This window comes from Eptesicus fuscus, chromosome 1, assembly GCF_027574615.1.
Source record: "Eptesicus fuscus isolate TK198812 chromosome 1, DD_ASM_mEF_20220401, whole genome shotgun sequence".
NCBI lineage: Eukaryota > Metazoa > Chordata > Mammalia > Chiroptera > Vespertilionidae > Eptesicus > Eptesicus fuscus.
Genome location: NC_072473.1, coordinates 49591712 through 49609001, shown reverse-complemented (window position 1 = coordinate 49609001; position 17290 = coordinate 49591712).

The window sequence follows — 17290 nt, the reverse complement described above, 5'->3', positions numbered from 1 at the left end:
GAAAGAAAGTGAAAGTCTTCAATGTAGCAATTTATGGCAAGCCCACAGGAAAAGCATACTTTAGCAATGTTTACCCAATTAGAAAAGAAAATCCTAAATGGGGCTTAGAGATTGCTCCGGAAAAGATACAAAAAGAAACGCCCTTCAAATATCTAGGAACTGTAATTAAAAATCAATGTATTAGGCCTTAAAAGGTAGAAATACAATAGGATTTCCTTAAGGCCTTAAATAACTTTTAGAAATTATTAGAGAACATCAATTAATTCAGACATTATCTAAAAATCTCTATGGAAGAAATGACAAATTTATTCAATATACTTAGGGAATCCTAAGGAAGCTTTTATTAAGTGTATGCAAAGACCTACAAAATCATTTTCTAATTTCGTGGTTCACCTCACTTGAGCAGTGAAATGGCAAATACACTATGTAACAACAGTTTGCAACCATCTCAAAATATAAATGCCAAGTGGTTTGGGACCATCTAATAAATCCTATCTTCCCTAAACTAAGGACACTTAAGAGTAACTAATTTGCATTTTGCCTCCCTAACCAAAGCTTATGTCAATACCAGAGGCCCAGTGCATGAAATTCATGCACTGGGGGAGAGGGGGAAGTTGTCTCTCAGCCCAGCCTGCACCCTGTCCAATCTGGGACCCCTTGGGGGATGTCCAACCTAAACCAGCAGTCGGACATCCCTCTCACAATCCGGGACTGCTGGCTTCCAACCACTCGCCTGCCTGCCTGCCTGCCTGCCTGATTGCCCCTAACCGCTTCTGCCTGTCAGCCTGATCACCCCCTAACCACTCCCCTGACAGCCTGGTCGATGCCTAACTGCTCCCCTGGCAGCCTGATCGCCCACAACTGCCCTCCCCTGCCTGCCACCTTGTGGTGGTCATTTTGTGACCACATGGGGGTGGCTATCTTGGGACCACATGGGGGTGGCCGTCTTGTGGGAGGGTGTGACAGTCAATTTGCATATTACCTCTTTATTATATAGGAAACTCAAAAAGACTGATAGCAGAAATCTAGTGTCATTTGCTGTCCACACCCAAGGACAAATGAAGTTAAAAAATAAACCTTAATTTAAATTGACAAATTGAAATAAGTGAATATTCAGGGGAACTTACTTGTAACCTACTAAAAAACAAATTACTACAATTTTTATACCATTTAAACAGGTACAAAAATTGTACAGCAAAGACAATATCCCATTTATATTACTGATATCAGGGCTCATATCACCCTGCCTGATCCTTTAACAAAAGGAAATGCATACTTTATTACAACAGGCACATTACAGAAATACCATAAAATTCTCAAGAACAGGAAATTATAGAATGCCAACATCAGCAGCTAAAATCCAACTTGAAAAAACAAAAAGAGGGAATAGTGATGCTGGAGAAATCTCCTATAGTAGACTACACCAAGCCTTAATTACTTAAAATTTTTTCACGTGTAACACTGATGGCAAAACACCCATGGAATTACACTGGTGTCAGAATATGCCAAAAGAAAAATGGCTTGATCAAATGGAAGGATCCCAAGTGTAGTTTATGGAAAGGTCCCAACCCTTTATTAACCTTTGGTGAAGAACATGCTTGTGTATTTCCAGAAAACTCCTCCAAGCCCATGTGGATTCCTGCAAGGAACATTAAACTTCAACATGGATCTGAGAGAGGAATTGACCAGACTAATGAGGACCTTGCAGCTGGAGCCTCACCCTGTACCTGCGGCTGCAGACAGACAACTACTCCAGCCCAAAAAAGCAGTAGCCCAAGCAATACACTGAAGATAAGGAATGGGAGGAGAATGAGACAGATGACAAACAGCCCGGAGATTACCTGGGAGATGGTGCAGAAGGTGGTCCAGAAAGTTGAGTGAATTTGTGAGGAGACAAAAACCCCAATAACACCTGAGAATGTTTTCCTTGCCATGCTAGCAGCCATCAGTTATGTGGTAATACTACCAGGGGAAAATGGGGAAGTATATTGGACTTATGTTCCTGACCCTCCATTGGTGAGAGCCCTTACTTGGGCTGTCCCCCACCTAATATAGTCACCAATAATTCCAAGCACCATGGTCATCCAGGGGGACCACAGGTGGGACAAGGAAGAGTCTGAGCAAAATATAATTACACAGGTGTCACCACCCAGCTTCCCTTTTGTATGACACAGAATCCAACTACTGCTCCTTTGTATGTAGAATTAAAAAGAGGTTTCTGGTTGGCATGGACACCAAAGGAGAGGTAAGCAAAAGCTCAAATACATCTACTATCACTACTTGATCCGGGGAGAGGTATAGAAAATGCAACATTACTAAGACATGTCCCCCCTGCTAAGCCATTATGTAAAGACCTTTATGAATGGCACCCCACAGAGGAAGAAATCAACTCGCAAGACTGCTATAGTGACCACCCCACCAGCAGCAAACATAATAACAGTTTTTCCTTTGTGGATTGGAGCCCCCATGGATCTGTGTATAGTAACAATCGCACCCTAAAATGGAAGGGGACTGCATCCTATCTATATTTTGAAGCTAATCACTCCATCTCATGGTATGTAGGAGGATATGTTGGAGCTCAATTACAACATGATAATTGGCCCCTACAAAACATGCAATTGAAATTAGCTGCTGCACTTGTACCTATAAAATGGTATAGTTTTTTTTAAAAAATATAGTTTATTGATTTTTTACAGAGAGGAAGGGAGAGGGATAGAGAGTTAGAAACATCGATGAGAGAGAAACATCGATCAGCTGCCTCCTGCACACCTCCTACTGGGGATGTGCCCGCAACCAAGGCACATGCCCTTGACCGGAATCGAACCTAGGGCCCTTCAGTCCGCAGGCTGATGCTCTATCCACTGAGCCAACCGGTCAGGGCAATGGTATAGTTTTAACTATAGCTCAAATAACTCTATTTATACCTTATGGAGAACTCCCAATAAGACAGTATTTGCCACTGCTTGTGTATTTGATCCTTTTGTACTCCTCTCAGGCGCCATCCAGATATGCCTTAATACAAGAAGCCATTGTTGTATTAGATATCATGCACAAGCTGCACACTATTCCATTGTATTAATTCTACATACCAAAAAGATTCCCTCATGATTTTAAAACAACCTGCTTTCACTTGGGTTCCTACTAACCTAACTGAGCTTTGGGAATCCCATCAAACCTACCAACTGTTACATGACCTGGTAAAAATCTTAATACGACAAAAAAAAGATTTCTTGGAATGTTAATTGCAGGACTCTTTGCTTTAGTATTGTTATTTACTTCTGTAGGCATTGCTGCTTCATCCATGGTACAAACTGTTCCAACTTCTCAGTTTGTACAACAAGTTAAGGGAAATGTAACTAAGACCTTGTCTATACAAAAAAGAATTGACAGCCAGTTTGAGATAGAATTATCAGCACTAAAATCTACAGTTTTATGGATGGGTGATAAAATCCACAACTTAGAGCAAAGAATATCCTTACAGTGTAATTATAATTCTTCCCAGATTTGTGTTACCCCCATTCCCTATAACAGCACCTCATACCCTTGGGAATCAATAAAAAATCACCTTCTTGGTGCTTGGGGTAAAAGTAACACAACCCTTGATATTTTAGAATTACATCAGCATATTGTACAATTATCCCAGGCAAACTTACAAACTAGTTCCTTAGATGCCTGGCAGCAACTTAAAAAGGACATGAAAGAATTAAATCTCTTTCACTGGATCTCCTTACATCTGCCTCTTAGCATAACCACTATTATCTGTCTCACTCTTGTTCTTAAATGTTTATTTCTAGACTGCAGATGTGGAATGAAGAGTCTTAAAAGGATTCAAGCCCTACAGATGGCATACATGTTTCAAGATTTATTAAGAAAACAAAAAAAAAGGAGAGATCTGGGAAGCCACCACTTGCCAATACTGTCAGTGCACCAAGGAATGCAGAAGGCTGATGCACCTTGGGCATTAGCAGGGCTGACGCTAAGCACTGAGTGTTGAGATGGTGGTGGCTCAAGGCAATTCCCTAAACTGATAATCCTTTTACTATTTACCAAACTTTACCTTTGATATGCCTATATGCATTGCTAAAGGGAAAATGTTTATGCAAGCAAATAAAAGCAGATAGGACCCAGTTTTGATGTGTCTCTTCAAGAAAGAGGCTCCACCTGAACACGAATGCCTTCTAAATTCATATTTCTTGTATACTATTTTCATTTGTGTGTTGGCCCCTCCTTCTGATCCTGAACCCTGCAGCAAAGGTCACGGCAAGTAGACTAGAAGCTGAAGACAGAAACAGCAAGTTAGAAGACAGGGTAGAAAAACAAACAAACACCAATTCAGAGCAACAAATGGAAAAAAATTAAAAAGCAGGAGGAGAGTTTAAGGGAGCTTTGGGACAACATGAAACATAACAACATTCGCATCATGGGGGTACCAGAAGGAGAAGAATCCAGCAAGATATAGAGAACCTGTTTGAAAAAATAATGGCAGAAAATTTCCTTAACCTGGTGAAGGAAAAAGTCATTCAAGTTCAGGAAGCACAAAGAGTCACAAACAAGATGAACCCCAAATGACCTACACCTAGGTACATAATAATTAAATGGCAGACATTGAAAATAAAGAATCTTAAAGGCTGCAAGAGAAAGACAGAAAGTTACCTATAAGGATGCTTCCATTAGACTGTCATCTGAATTATAAATAGAAACATTTCAGGCCAGAAAGGAGTGGCATGAAGTCCACAAAATAATGAAAACCAAGGCACTGAACCAAAGTCTATAATACCTAGCAAAGCTATCATTCAAAATCAAAGGTGAAATAAAGACCTTCACAGAAAAAAATGCTAAAAGAATTTCTTACCACCAAACCATCACTGCAAGAAATGGTAAAGGGACTGGTGTAGAGAGAAAGAGAATAATGCAGGGATAAAGAATAAGAATGGCAACAAATAAGTAGCTATCAATACCTTAAAAGTAAATAGCTTACATGCTCCAATCAAAAGACGTAGAGCAGCTAAATGGATAAGAAAACATGACCCATATATATACTGTCTAAAAGAAACTTTCCTCAGAACAAATGACTCACACAGAATGAAAGTGAAGGAATGGGTAAAAAATTTCCAGGCAAATGGAAATGAAAAAAAAAATCTGGGGAACCAATACTCATATATGACAAAATAGACTTCAAAGTGAAGGCCATAAGGAGAGACAATGAAGGCCACTTCATAATACTAAAAGGATTAATGCAACAAGAAGATAGAACTCTGGTAAACATATATGCACCCAATACTGGAGCACCTAAATATATAAAAATACTTCTGGAGGATTTTAAGGGAGAGATAGATAGCAATACAATCATAGTAGAAGACTTTAATACTCCACTGATAACACTGGATAGATCTTCTAGACAAAAAATCAACAAGGAAACAGCAATCCTAAGCTGCACACTAGATCAGATGGAATTAATTGACATTTACGGAACATTATATCCCAAAGTTATAGAAATATACATTTTTCCTAAGTGTACATGGAATATTTTCAAAGATATACCACATCTAAAGACACAAACTAAGTCTCTACAAGTTTAAGAAGATTGAAATTATATCAAGCATCTTCTCAGATCACAATTTCATGAAATTAGAAATCAACTACAATAAATACACTCAGAAACATTCAAACACATGGAGGCTAAATAGCATGTTATTAAACAATGAATGGTTTGCCAAGGAGATGATGAAAGAAATAAAAAACTTTCTGGAAAAAAAATGAAAATGAACACACAACAATCCAAAATCTTTGGGACACAGTGAAAGCAGTCCTGAATGGTAAGTTCATAGCATTGCAGGCCTATCTCAAAAAACAAGAAAAACTTCTACTAAACTACCTAACCATACAAAATAAAGAATTAATAAGAGAACAACAAGAAAAGTCCAGAGTAAGTAGAAGGAAGAAAATAATAAAGAGTGGAAATAAATGACATAGAGATTTTTTTAAAAAAAATGCAAAAGATCAATAAAACCAAGAGCTGGTTCATTGAAAAGATAAACAAGATTGATGAACCTTTAGCCAGATTTATCAAGAAAAAAGAGAGTGGACCCAAATAAACAAAATCAAAAATGAAAGATGTGAAGTAACAAATGACTCCACAGAAGTACAAAAGATCATAAAAAAAATGCTATGAATAACTGTATTCCAACAAGCTGGACAACCTGAACAAAATAGACATATTTGTAAAAAAAAAAAAAAAAAAAACAATCTTCCAAAACTCAATCAGGAAGAATCAGAAAACCTGAATAGGCTGATAACTACTGATGAAATTGAAGCAATAATGAAAAAAACTACCAGCAAACAAAAGCCCAGATCCAGAGGGCTTCACAGGCGAGTTTTACCAAACATTCAAAGAATCAACACCTATCCTCCTCAAATTATTTCAAAAAATCCAAAGGAAAGGAACACTTGCCAGCTTTTTGTATGAGCCTAGCATTAGCCTAATTCCAAAGTCAAATAAAGACACTACAAAGGAAGGAAATTTGAGGCCAATGCTGCTGATGAACATAGATGCTAAAATCCTCAACAAAATTTTAGCAAATCAAATCCAGCAATACATTAAAAAGATCATACATCATGACGAAGTGGGAGTTATTCCGGGGATGCCAGGCTGGTATAATATTTTCAAATCAATAAATATGATTCAGCACATAAAAAAATCACATGATCATATAAATTGCAGAAAAAACATTTGACAAAATCCAACACCCTTTTTAAAAAAATATAAACTCTCAGCAAAGCGGGACTGGAGGGATCATATCTCAACATAATAAAGGCTATATATGACAAACCTACAGCTAACATCATATTCAATGCGCCAAAACTAAAACCATTTCCCCTAAGAACAGGAACAGGACAGGGATGCCCACTTTCACCACTCTAAGTCAACATAGTACTGGAGGTCCTACCCACAGCAATCAGACAAGAATAAAAAATAAGACATCCAAATTGGAAAGGAGGAAGTAAGACTGTCATTATTTGGTTTAGTGGTTGAGTGTCAACCTATGAACCAGTAGGTCATAACTCAATTCCTCATCAGGGAACATGTCTGGTTGTGGGCTCGATCCCCAGTGTTGGGCATGCAGCAGGCAGCCAATGATTCTTTCTCATTATTGATGTTTCTATATCTTTCTCTCCATTTCTGAAATCAATAAAGATATATCTTTTAAAAAAGAAAACCATAAAGACCCCATAAAAAAACTGCTAAATTTAATAAATGAATTCGGTAAAGTAGCAGGATACAAAATTAACATCCCAAAACTGATGGCATTTTTATACACCAATAATAAACTCTCAGAAGGAGAAAAAAATTTTTAAAAAATCTCACTTACCATTGCAACAATAAAATTAAGATACTTAGGAATAAACTTAACCAAGGAGGTAAAAGACTTGTCCTCAGAAAACTATAGGATGTTGAAAAAAGAGATAGAGGAATATATGAACAAGTGGAAAAATATACCATGTTCATGGATTGGTAGAATCAACATCATTAAAATGTCCATACTACTGAAAGCAATCTATAGATTTGATGCAATCCCTATTAAAATACCAATGGCATATTTCACAGTTCTAGAACAAAAACTTCAAAACTTTATATGGAACCAAGAAAGACTACCAAAGTTGCAGTAATCTTGAGAAAGAAGAACAGAATTGGAGGAATCATAATACCAGATATCAAATTATACTACAAAGCCACTGTACACAAAACGGCCTGGTACTGGCACATGAACAGGCATATAGATCAATGGAATAGAACAGAGAACCCAGAAATTGACCCAATCCATTATGCTCAATTAATATTTGATGAAGGAGGCAAAAGCATACAATGGAGTGAAGGACAGTCTCTTCAATAAATGATGTTGGGGAAACTGGACAGGCACATGTGAAATAAAATAAAATAAACCTTCAACTTACACCATACACAAAAATAAACTCAAAATGTATAAAGGACTTAAAAATATAAGTAAGGAAATCATAGGCGGCAAAATCTCAGGCGTATCATGTAGCAATATCTTTACCGATACAGCTCCTAGGCCAGTGAAAACTAAGGAGAAAATAAATAGATGGGACTACATCAAAATACAAAGCTTCTGCACAGCAAAAGAAAACATCAAAAGAGTGAAAAGAGAGAGCATATTTGCCTATCATGCATGTAATAAGGGGTTATTTTCCAAAACATAAAAGGAATTCATGCAACTTAACAAATGCAAGACAAACAATCCAATTAAAAAATGGGCAAAGGACTTGAATAGATACTTCCTCAAACTGGACATACAGAACACTAAGAAAAATATGAAAAAATCCTCAAAGTCACTAATCATTTAAGACAGTGGTCGGCAAACTGTGGCTTGTGAGCCACATGCGGCTCGCCAGCCACGGTTTGCTGCTCTGTTGACTAATGAGTTTGCCGACCACTGTGTAAGGCATTACCCTTACCCAGAAGTTTTGACTTCAAGTTAAAGATATTAATACATTATTAAAATGTTTTTAAGTGTTTTTCCCTAAGGCAGTGGTAGGCAAACTCATTAGTCAACAGAGTGGCAAACCGCGGCTCATGAGCCGCATGTGGCCTGGGAGCCGCAGTTTGCCAACCACTGATCTAAGAGATGCAAATCCTACCTAATAATAGAGTAATATGCAAATTGACCGTACCTTCGCTACACCCACAAGCCATGCCCACCAACCACGCCCACCAGGAAACCGTTGCAGGGACGTTGGGGTGTGGCGGAGCCCAAGGCCGGGAAAGCCTCGGGCGGAGGCTTTCCCGGCCTTGGGCACCAGCAGGGAGCCTGCACGGATCGCAGGCAACGACCAGGGGGTCGGCTCCTATGATCCGTAGCAGGGACGCTGGGTGCGGCCCAGCTCAAGGCTGGGAAAGCCTTGGGCGAAGGCTTTCCTGGCCTTGGGCACCAGCGGGGAGCCTGCATGGATTGCAGGCAACCACGAGGGGTCGGCTCCTAAGATCCGTAGCAGGGAGGCTGGGGTGCAGCAGAGCCAAGGCAGCCGCCTGGGGCCAAGCCCCAACCCTGAAAGAAGGCAGAAGGCGGTGGCCACAGCCAAGGCCTGGGTCCCCGGTGCCGGCAGAAAACTGGTGCAGGCAGCCAGGTGAATGAAGGTCTATTGCACGAATCTTCGTGCAAACGGGCTGCTAGTTAAAATGATAATGAGGTATCACTTCACAGCTGTCAGAATGGCTACCATCAACAAATCCACAAATGAAAAATGTTGGCGAAGATGTGGAGGAAAAGGGTACAATAAAGATAAATTTTAAAAAAATAGCCTGCTATATTTGGTCAAACATTTAATTAAGTCACTCCTAATGCCTTGGCAAGACCAGACCAAATGATTTCGTGGGCCTTATACAACCCCAGGGCCAGAGTTCCCTACTCCTGATATAAAGGATTATACATATGACTATAAAACACTTTAAGTATAGGAAATTAGATGAGCATGATTGTACCTAACATCAATAACATCAATGGCAGTGTTGATAGTGATGAAAATATAATTATAGGTTCTGTACGTCAAGGCTTATAGCAGAGGCTCAATAAATGCTTGTCGAATTACTGAATGAATGCTAAAGGGAACCTTGGTAGAATGAAAGACCATATATATCTATTCCTTGGGCATCTTCCCTTAGTACCTGAATTGGTGCTTGTAAAGACCATTTTGTGCATCCTATATAATAAAGAGGTAATATGCAAATTGACCATCACTCCAACACACAAGATGTCTACCCCCATGTGGTCAAAGATGGCCGCCCCCTTGTGGACACAAGATGGCAGCCAGAAGATGGCCAGCAGGGGAGGGCAGTTGGGAGGGACCAAGCCTGCACGAGAATAAAAAATCTGATGAACAGAATAATCTAGTGAATATAATAGAATCAGGGGCATAGAAAGGGAGTGGACTGACAATCCTCGGGGGGAAAGGGGAGTGGGGGTTGAGGAAGAGACTGGACAAAAAATCATACACCTATGGATGAGGACAGTGGGGGGGGGTAAGGGCATAGGGTGGGGTGGGAACTGGGTGGAGGGGAGCTATGGGGGGGAAAAGAGGAACAACTGTAATAATCTGAACAATAAAGATTAAACAAAAAAATAAGACTTGATCAGACTAGCTGGCATGGATTAGAGCCGTGGTCTGCAAACTGCAGCTCGCGAGCCACATGCGGCTCTTTGGTCCCTTGAGTGTGGCTCTTCCACAAAATACCACGGCCTGGGCAAGTCTATTTTGAAGAAGTGGCGTTAGAAGAAGTTTAAGTTTAAAAAATTTGGCTCTCAAAAGAAATTTCAATCATTGTACTATTTTTCCCCCCATTTTTAATTAGGGTATTATATGTGTACATATCTTACCATTGCCCCCAACTCCCATACATGCCCTCATCCCCCAGTGTTTTGCGTCCATTGGATATGCTTATATGCATGGATACAAGTCCTTTGGTTGATCTCTTATCTCCCCCACCTCTCCCTAACCTTCCCGCTATAATTTGACAGTCTGTTTTATGCTTTACTGACTCTGTATCTATCTTTTTGTTCAACAGTTTATAATATTCTTTATTATCCATAAATGAGGGAGATCATGTGGTATTTTTCTTTCATTGACTGGCTTATTTCACTTAGCATAATGCTCTGCAGTTCCATCCAGGTTGCTGCAAATGGTAAGAATTCCTTCTTTTTTATGGCAGCATAGTATTCCATTGTGTAGATGTACCATAGTTTTCTGATCCAGTCATCTGCTGACAGGCACCTAGGCTGTACTGCTGGATCCAATTTTCTAGAATTTTGTTGAGGATTTTGGCATCTATGTTCATGAAGTATATTGGCCTTTTATTCTCTTTCATTGTGTTGTCTTTATCTGGTTTTGGTATTAGGGTGATGCTGGCTTCATAGAAGGAGCTTGGAAGTGTTCCTTCCTCTTGAATTTTTTGGAATAGTCTGAAGTGGATAGGTTTTATTTCTTCCTTGAATGTTTGATAAACTCCCCTGTGAAGCCATCTGGCCCTGGGCTTTTGTTTGCCAGAAGCTTTTTGATGACTGCTTCAATTTCTTCCATAGTTATTGGCCTATTGAGATGTTTAGAATCTTCCTGATTGAGTTTTGTAAGGTTGTATTTTTCTAGGAATATGTCCATTTCCTCCAGGTTGTCCAGTTTGTTGGAATAGAGTTGTTCATAATATTTTTTAACAGTCCTTTGTATTTCGGTGGGGTCTGTTGTCATTTTACCTTTTTCAGTTCTGATTTTGTTTATTTGGGTCCTCTCTCTTTGCTTCTTGGTGAGCCTGGCTAGAGGTTCATCAATCTTGTTTATCCTTTCAAAGAACCAGCTCTTGATTTTGTTTATCTTTTGTATTGTTTCTTTGGTCTCTATGTCATTTATCTCCGCTCTGATCTTTATTATTTCCTTCCTTCTGCTTACACTGGACTTTTCTTGTTGCTCTTTTCGTAACTCTTTGAGTTGTAGGGTTAGGTAATTTATTACCATTGTTTCTTGGTTTTTGCAGTAGGCTTGTAGAGCTATGAACTTCCCTCTCAAGACTGCTTTTGCTGTGTCCCATAGATTTTGGATTGCTGTTGTTGTGGAGCGGATGCGAGTGAATGACCACTGGAGCCCAGACCAAATTAAAATTTAGGGAGCCTTTATTAGCTGGGTGGCCAGGCGACCCGGCGACTGCTCTGCCATTCTCCACGCAGGGAGACCAGAGAGCAGCAGTGACCCTTTGTGTAGGACCGCTTTTAAGCACATTAACCACATCCGGTTTTTGCAGAATAAGTAACCCAAGACAAAACAGTTTTTCCCAAGCAACGTCAGGATCATGCCAATGATGACCATGTTATTCACAAGGTCATCCTGTTCTCCAGAAAGCTGACAGTGTTCTATGAAAGAAGGCCTACGTGCTGGGAAGGGGCCATGAGACCATATCTCAAGGCCTGGCCTGGTGTCAGCACTGACATCTCTATCTGGGGCATAGTCCATGGCCTCTCTGGAAGCACGCTCAAAAATTCCCACTCTCTAACATTCCCCACTGGTTTTAGGTACATGAGTCAAATCGTTGACTCTTTTGGGTCATTGTTGGCGAGGGAATTATATTGACCCATGAGGACTATAAGCTTGATATCTTAAGCTGGGTGTGATGAAGTCACGTTGGGATCTCGTCGACCTTGACTGCTGTGGGGGTGGTCCTTTCCAGGTAGGAGTCAGTTAGAGTCACCAGGGTGGAAGGATGGACCGGATCAGAAGTTGGTATACATGCTTCTGGACTGCTTTCTGGGTAGACTGTAAAGCCTGTAAGAACTTGAGTAAAGATTGGTTATGGATTTCAGCTTTTCTAGATTGGGTTTCCATGTAAGCTGGTGAGGTGGGTAGGTCAGGGTTTGGAAGAGTCACTAGAATCTGTAGAGGCCCCACTGGTTTTAGGGCAGCCTCCCGGGCTGCTTCTTCTGCAGCCTCGTTCCCTCTTGCTTCTGGGGAGTCCCCTTGTCTCACATAGGTAGAGATGGAAAGACTCAATTGCATCTGGTAGTGCTAGTTGGCCCATCATCCTTGCTCTGCTCATATCTGCCTAACTGCCTAATATATTACCTCAAGGATCCTGGCTCTGAATTCTTTTAGGGAAAATGGACGTCGTTAGGCTCTTCTAGCTACTTCCTGCGGTGGGTCAGAAGTTTCTCTCAGAGCCAGGAGATCCTTGCTGTCTGTCAGAGGGACAATGAGGCCTGGGCACAGAAGGAGGTGGGCTTGTGACCTGGCGGAGACAAACTGTAACAAATGGTCTGGTGGAAGGGAAAGAAAACCCTTCAGTTTTAATAACTAATATTGAAATAGAATTTTTCTCCTCAAAATTACCCCCATGTTTATCAAAAGAGCCAAATCAAGATTAATTTATCTATTGCATTTAATTTGGCCTGATTGTTTGCATAAACATAACAAGAATGGTAACTGACTACCTTTGCTGGAATTTCATGATTGAATCTTAATATGCCCCATAGGGCCAGGAAGCCAAGCCATCCAGCTGCCGTCAGGCCTGCCTGTAGTACCTGCTGAGTTAGGTGAATCCTCACCTGTAGTGGCTCTACCTGGGCCCATGCCCTAGGCTTCAAGGCCCATCTCAGTAGCCCTCCTACTCGTCGCGGCTCAGAGTGCTTTGGGGTCCCACAGGGACTTAGAGGCGCCCTTATTGCTCCCCTTCTACTCTGACCAACCGCCAGTGATGGCAGGGTATGGGCCTGATGCTCCAGCACCAGCCATTTTCAGGGCTACCAAGCAGGATACCAGGCTTTCTCCATGGCATTCTTATTGGCTTCAAGTCTTCAGAGTTCAGGCAGGGCTCTTTAAAACATGATACTCCAGTCAAAGTTTCTGGTTAATAAAACCACTCTTGGAAACTGGTCTTATTGTATTTATGCAAAGAAATGTATTGCCATGATTTATTAAGTATTGCCAAATTTCGGAGGAATTGTATAAGGAGAGAAATATACTGACCTGCTTTAAGATAGAATTTTCCTTGCCAGTCCTTTTTGTGGACTTTCCAAAGTAATATTTTCTGAATGTATTATAACAAACAGTAACTGTTAGATTTCTTTTATCAGTCCCTCCCTAAGTACTTTGCTATAAGCTATTAACCCTCTGTTTAGGGAGGCAGAATGCAAATTATTTACTCTTCCTGGCTTACTGGCCTGTATTATTTGATTTCTTTACAACATATCTCTTCTCCTTCTTACATCTACACAACCTTCTATTGAAATAGACACTTCTAAATTAGCCTTTAAACCTTCTTTCTATGTCCTTTAAAAATGCATAACCATGCCTCAGACCTTCTACTCAGTATTCCTTATTCTTTGAAACCTCAATCCTTTAATGAATCCTAAAAACTAAACAGCCAGAATTTCTTAGACCTTCTGGGATAAAACTAAGAGCTGGTAAAAATATTTCCTTTTGAGAGACAGAGATTTTCAAAACTTAAACATTAAAGATATTATATCTTAAAGTTCCTTTGCTGAATATTCCAACACCGCCCAAGAAGTACCCAGTAACCCCTCCCTGCCAGGCTCAGTCTTCATGTGTATTGGAAGGGTTAAAGAGAAGAAAACGGGCAGAGGAAGATCCACTGTGTTTTGCCAGCAGAGTTCAGATAAGCAAGAAACCAAGGATGCCAGCAGAGCTGGTTGTACCAGCAAAATCAACAAAAACCTATCTCTCCCTGTTCTCCCCCTTTTCTGCATTAACCATTTACTCTGTCCTTAGCAGGGGAAATAAGGCAAGCGGTCTAAGATTCTGTATAACCAGGCTTTTTACACTTAAGGAACAACTGTTCTCCCTCCCAGATATTCCTTCTTTACTCCAAGGCCGCAGAGGATCTCAACCTTCACCACTTCTGATATCTCCAACCATTCTCTGTCCCACAGCCTAGGGCTTCTCTATCTCAGCAGTCTGAGAGTGAATTCTACTACCTCTACCCTTTCTACACCTTCTCCGGAGAAGTTTTAACCCAACAAGTTCCCTCTTGCTTCTCCGGATTGGCAACCTTCACAAATTAACCCTAGGACTTTAAAATTTCAATTTAATACAGCAAATTCACAAATCAGAGCAAACTGAAACCCTTACTTATACAAACATAGACAGAAATTTTTATTAGCTAAGTGGGCTGATTCCCTCTCTGACGGAGAACAAAAGACTGAGAAAAAGGTGTCTCAGCAGCTGCTAAAGACTTTTGCATTCCATCACAGCAGGTCCGCCCTATCTTTAAACAAATTAAACAACAGAAAGAGATAACAAATACTCTTACACTTACATTTATACACCAGACAGTCTGAGTTTTTGACCTAGGGAAGGTGATCAAGCTCCCCCTTCCACTCACTGGGATATGGGAAAGTTGGCCATTCCTGCTCACAAAATTTCTGTAAATCAAAAGCATTAACGGAAGCTCCGTAATCATCTGCTTGCCGCTTGAATTCCTGAAAACTTTTCAAAAAACATTGCAGGGGAGTACAGACAGAAGAACATGAAGCAGACTGACCCATTCTAATGATAGAGACAATTAGACCACAATAACACAGAATAACAAAGACAAAGACAACCAAACAGGATCGCCGGGCACCGTCATGCACCGGGATCTGGTCTCAGAAGTTGCGCTGTGTCCAGCCTTCCAGAGACCCCAGATGGGCGCCCACAGAACAGAACCAGAAATAAGTTTCTTACCAGTAAGAACCAGATCCAGGTGGCTCCAATCAGAGTCAATCAGGAAATTTAGCAGACGGGGTTTCCGAACTCTACCAGTCCCGGGGCTGAGGAACATCTCTCAGAGATCTCCCCCTGGGTTGGAGAGTCCGGGGACCCCGGTGGGCTCCGGTCACAGGACCAGGCAAAAGCTGGTTATCTCGCTGGGGCATCTCCAAATGTTGTGGAGCGGATGCGACTGAATGACCACTGGAGCCCAGACCAAATTAAAATTTAGGGAGCCTTTATTAGCCGGGTGGCCGGGTGACCCGGCGACTGCTCTGCCATTCTCCACACAGGGAAACCAGAGAGCAGCAGCGACCCTTTGTGTAGGACCGCTTTTAAGCACATTAACCACATCCGGTTTTTGCAGAACAAGTAACCTAAGACAAAACAGTTTTTCCCAAGCAACGTCAGGATCATGCCAATGATGACCATGTTATTCACAAGGTCATCCTGTTCTCCAGAAAGCTGACAGTGTTCTATGAAAGAAGGCCTACGTGCTGGGAAGGGGCCATGAGACCATATCTCAAGGCCTGGCCTGGTGTCAGCACTGACATCTCTATCTGGGGCATAGTCCACGGCCTCTCTGGAAGCATGCTCAAAAATTCCCACTCTCTAACACTGTGTTTTCATTTTCATTTGTTGCCATGATGTTTTTTATTTCTTCCTTGATCTCTCTGGTAACCCAGTCATTGTTTAATAGCATGCTGTTTAGTCTCCATGTGTTTGATTTCTTTGGATTGTTTTTATTATATTTGATTTCCAGTTTTATGCCACTGTGATCTGAGAAGATGCTTGATATGATTTCTAACTTCTTGAATTTGAAGAGACTTTGCCTATGCGCCAACATATGGTCTATCTTTGAAAATGACCCATGTGCACTTGAGAAGAATGTATATTCTGTGGCTTTGGGGTGAAATGTTCTAAAGATGTCAATTAATTTTATCTGTTTGAGTGAGTAATTTAGGATTGATGTGTCTTTGCTGACTTTTTGTTTAGAGGATTTGTCCAATGGTGATAGTGGGGTATTAAAGTCTCCTACTATTATTGTATTGCTGTCAATCTCTCCCTTGATATCGTCCAGGAGTTTTTTTTTTTATGTATTTGGGTGTTCCTGTATTGGGTGTGTATATGTTTACCAGAGTTATTTCTTCTTGTTGGATTGCTCCCTTTAGTATTATGAAGTGGCTTCCCTTATCTCTTGTTATGTCCTTCACTTTGAGATCTAATTTGTCAGATATAAGTATTGCTACCCCAGCTTTTTTTCATTTCCATTCACCTGAAAAACCTTTTTCCATCCCTTCATCCTCAGTCTGTGTGCATCTTTTTTTCTGAGGTGGGTTTCTTGTAGACAGTACATAAATGGGTCCTTTTTTCTTATCCAATCCATTACCCTATGTCTTTTGATTGGGGCATTTAATCCATTTACATTTAAAGTTATTATTGAGAGGTACTTATTTGTCGCCATTTTTATTCTTTACCCCTGTGTTCCTTCTTCACTTTCTTTCTTTCTTTCTTTCTTTCTTTCTTTCTTTCTTTCTTTCTTTCTTTCTTTCTTTCTTTCTTTCTTTCTTTTTTACAGCAGACACTTTAGCATTTCTTGCATTGCTTGTTTGGTGGTAATAAATTCCCTTAGTCCTTTTTTTGTCTGTGAAGCTCCTGATTTCACCTTCAGATTTGATTGATAGCTTGCTGGGTACAGTATTCTTGGATTGAGACCCTTCCTTGGCATGACTTTGTATATTTCATTCCATTCCCTTCTGGCCTGATGAGTTTCTGTTGAGAAATCAGTTGCTAGTCTGATGGGGGTTCCTTTGTATGTAACTTTCTGTCTCTCTCTGGCCACTTTTAAGATTCTTACTTTGTCATTGGTGTTTGTCAATTTAATTATAATGTGCCGTGGCACCGGTCTTTTGGGGTTCATTTTGATTGGGACTCTGTGAGCTTCTTGGATTTGTGTGGGTTTTTTCTTCCCTATATCAGGGAAGTTTTCTGTCATTATTTCTTCAAACAGGTTTTCTATTCCTCGCTCAGT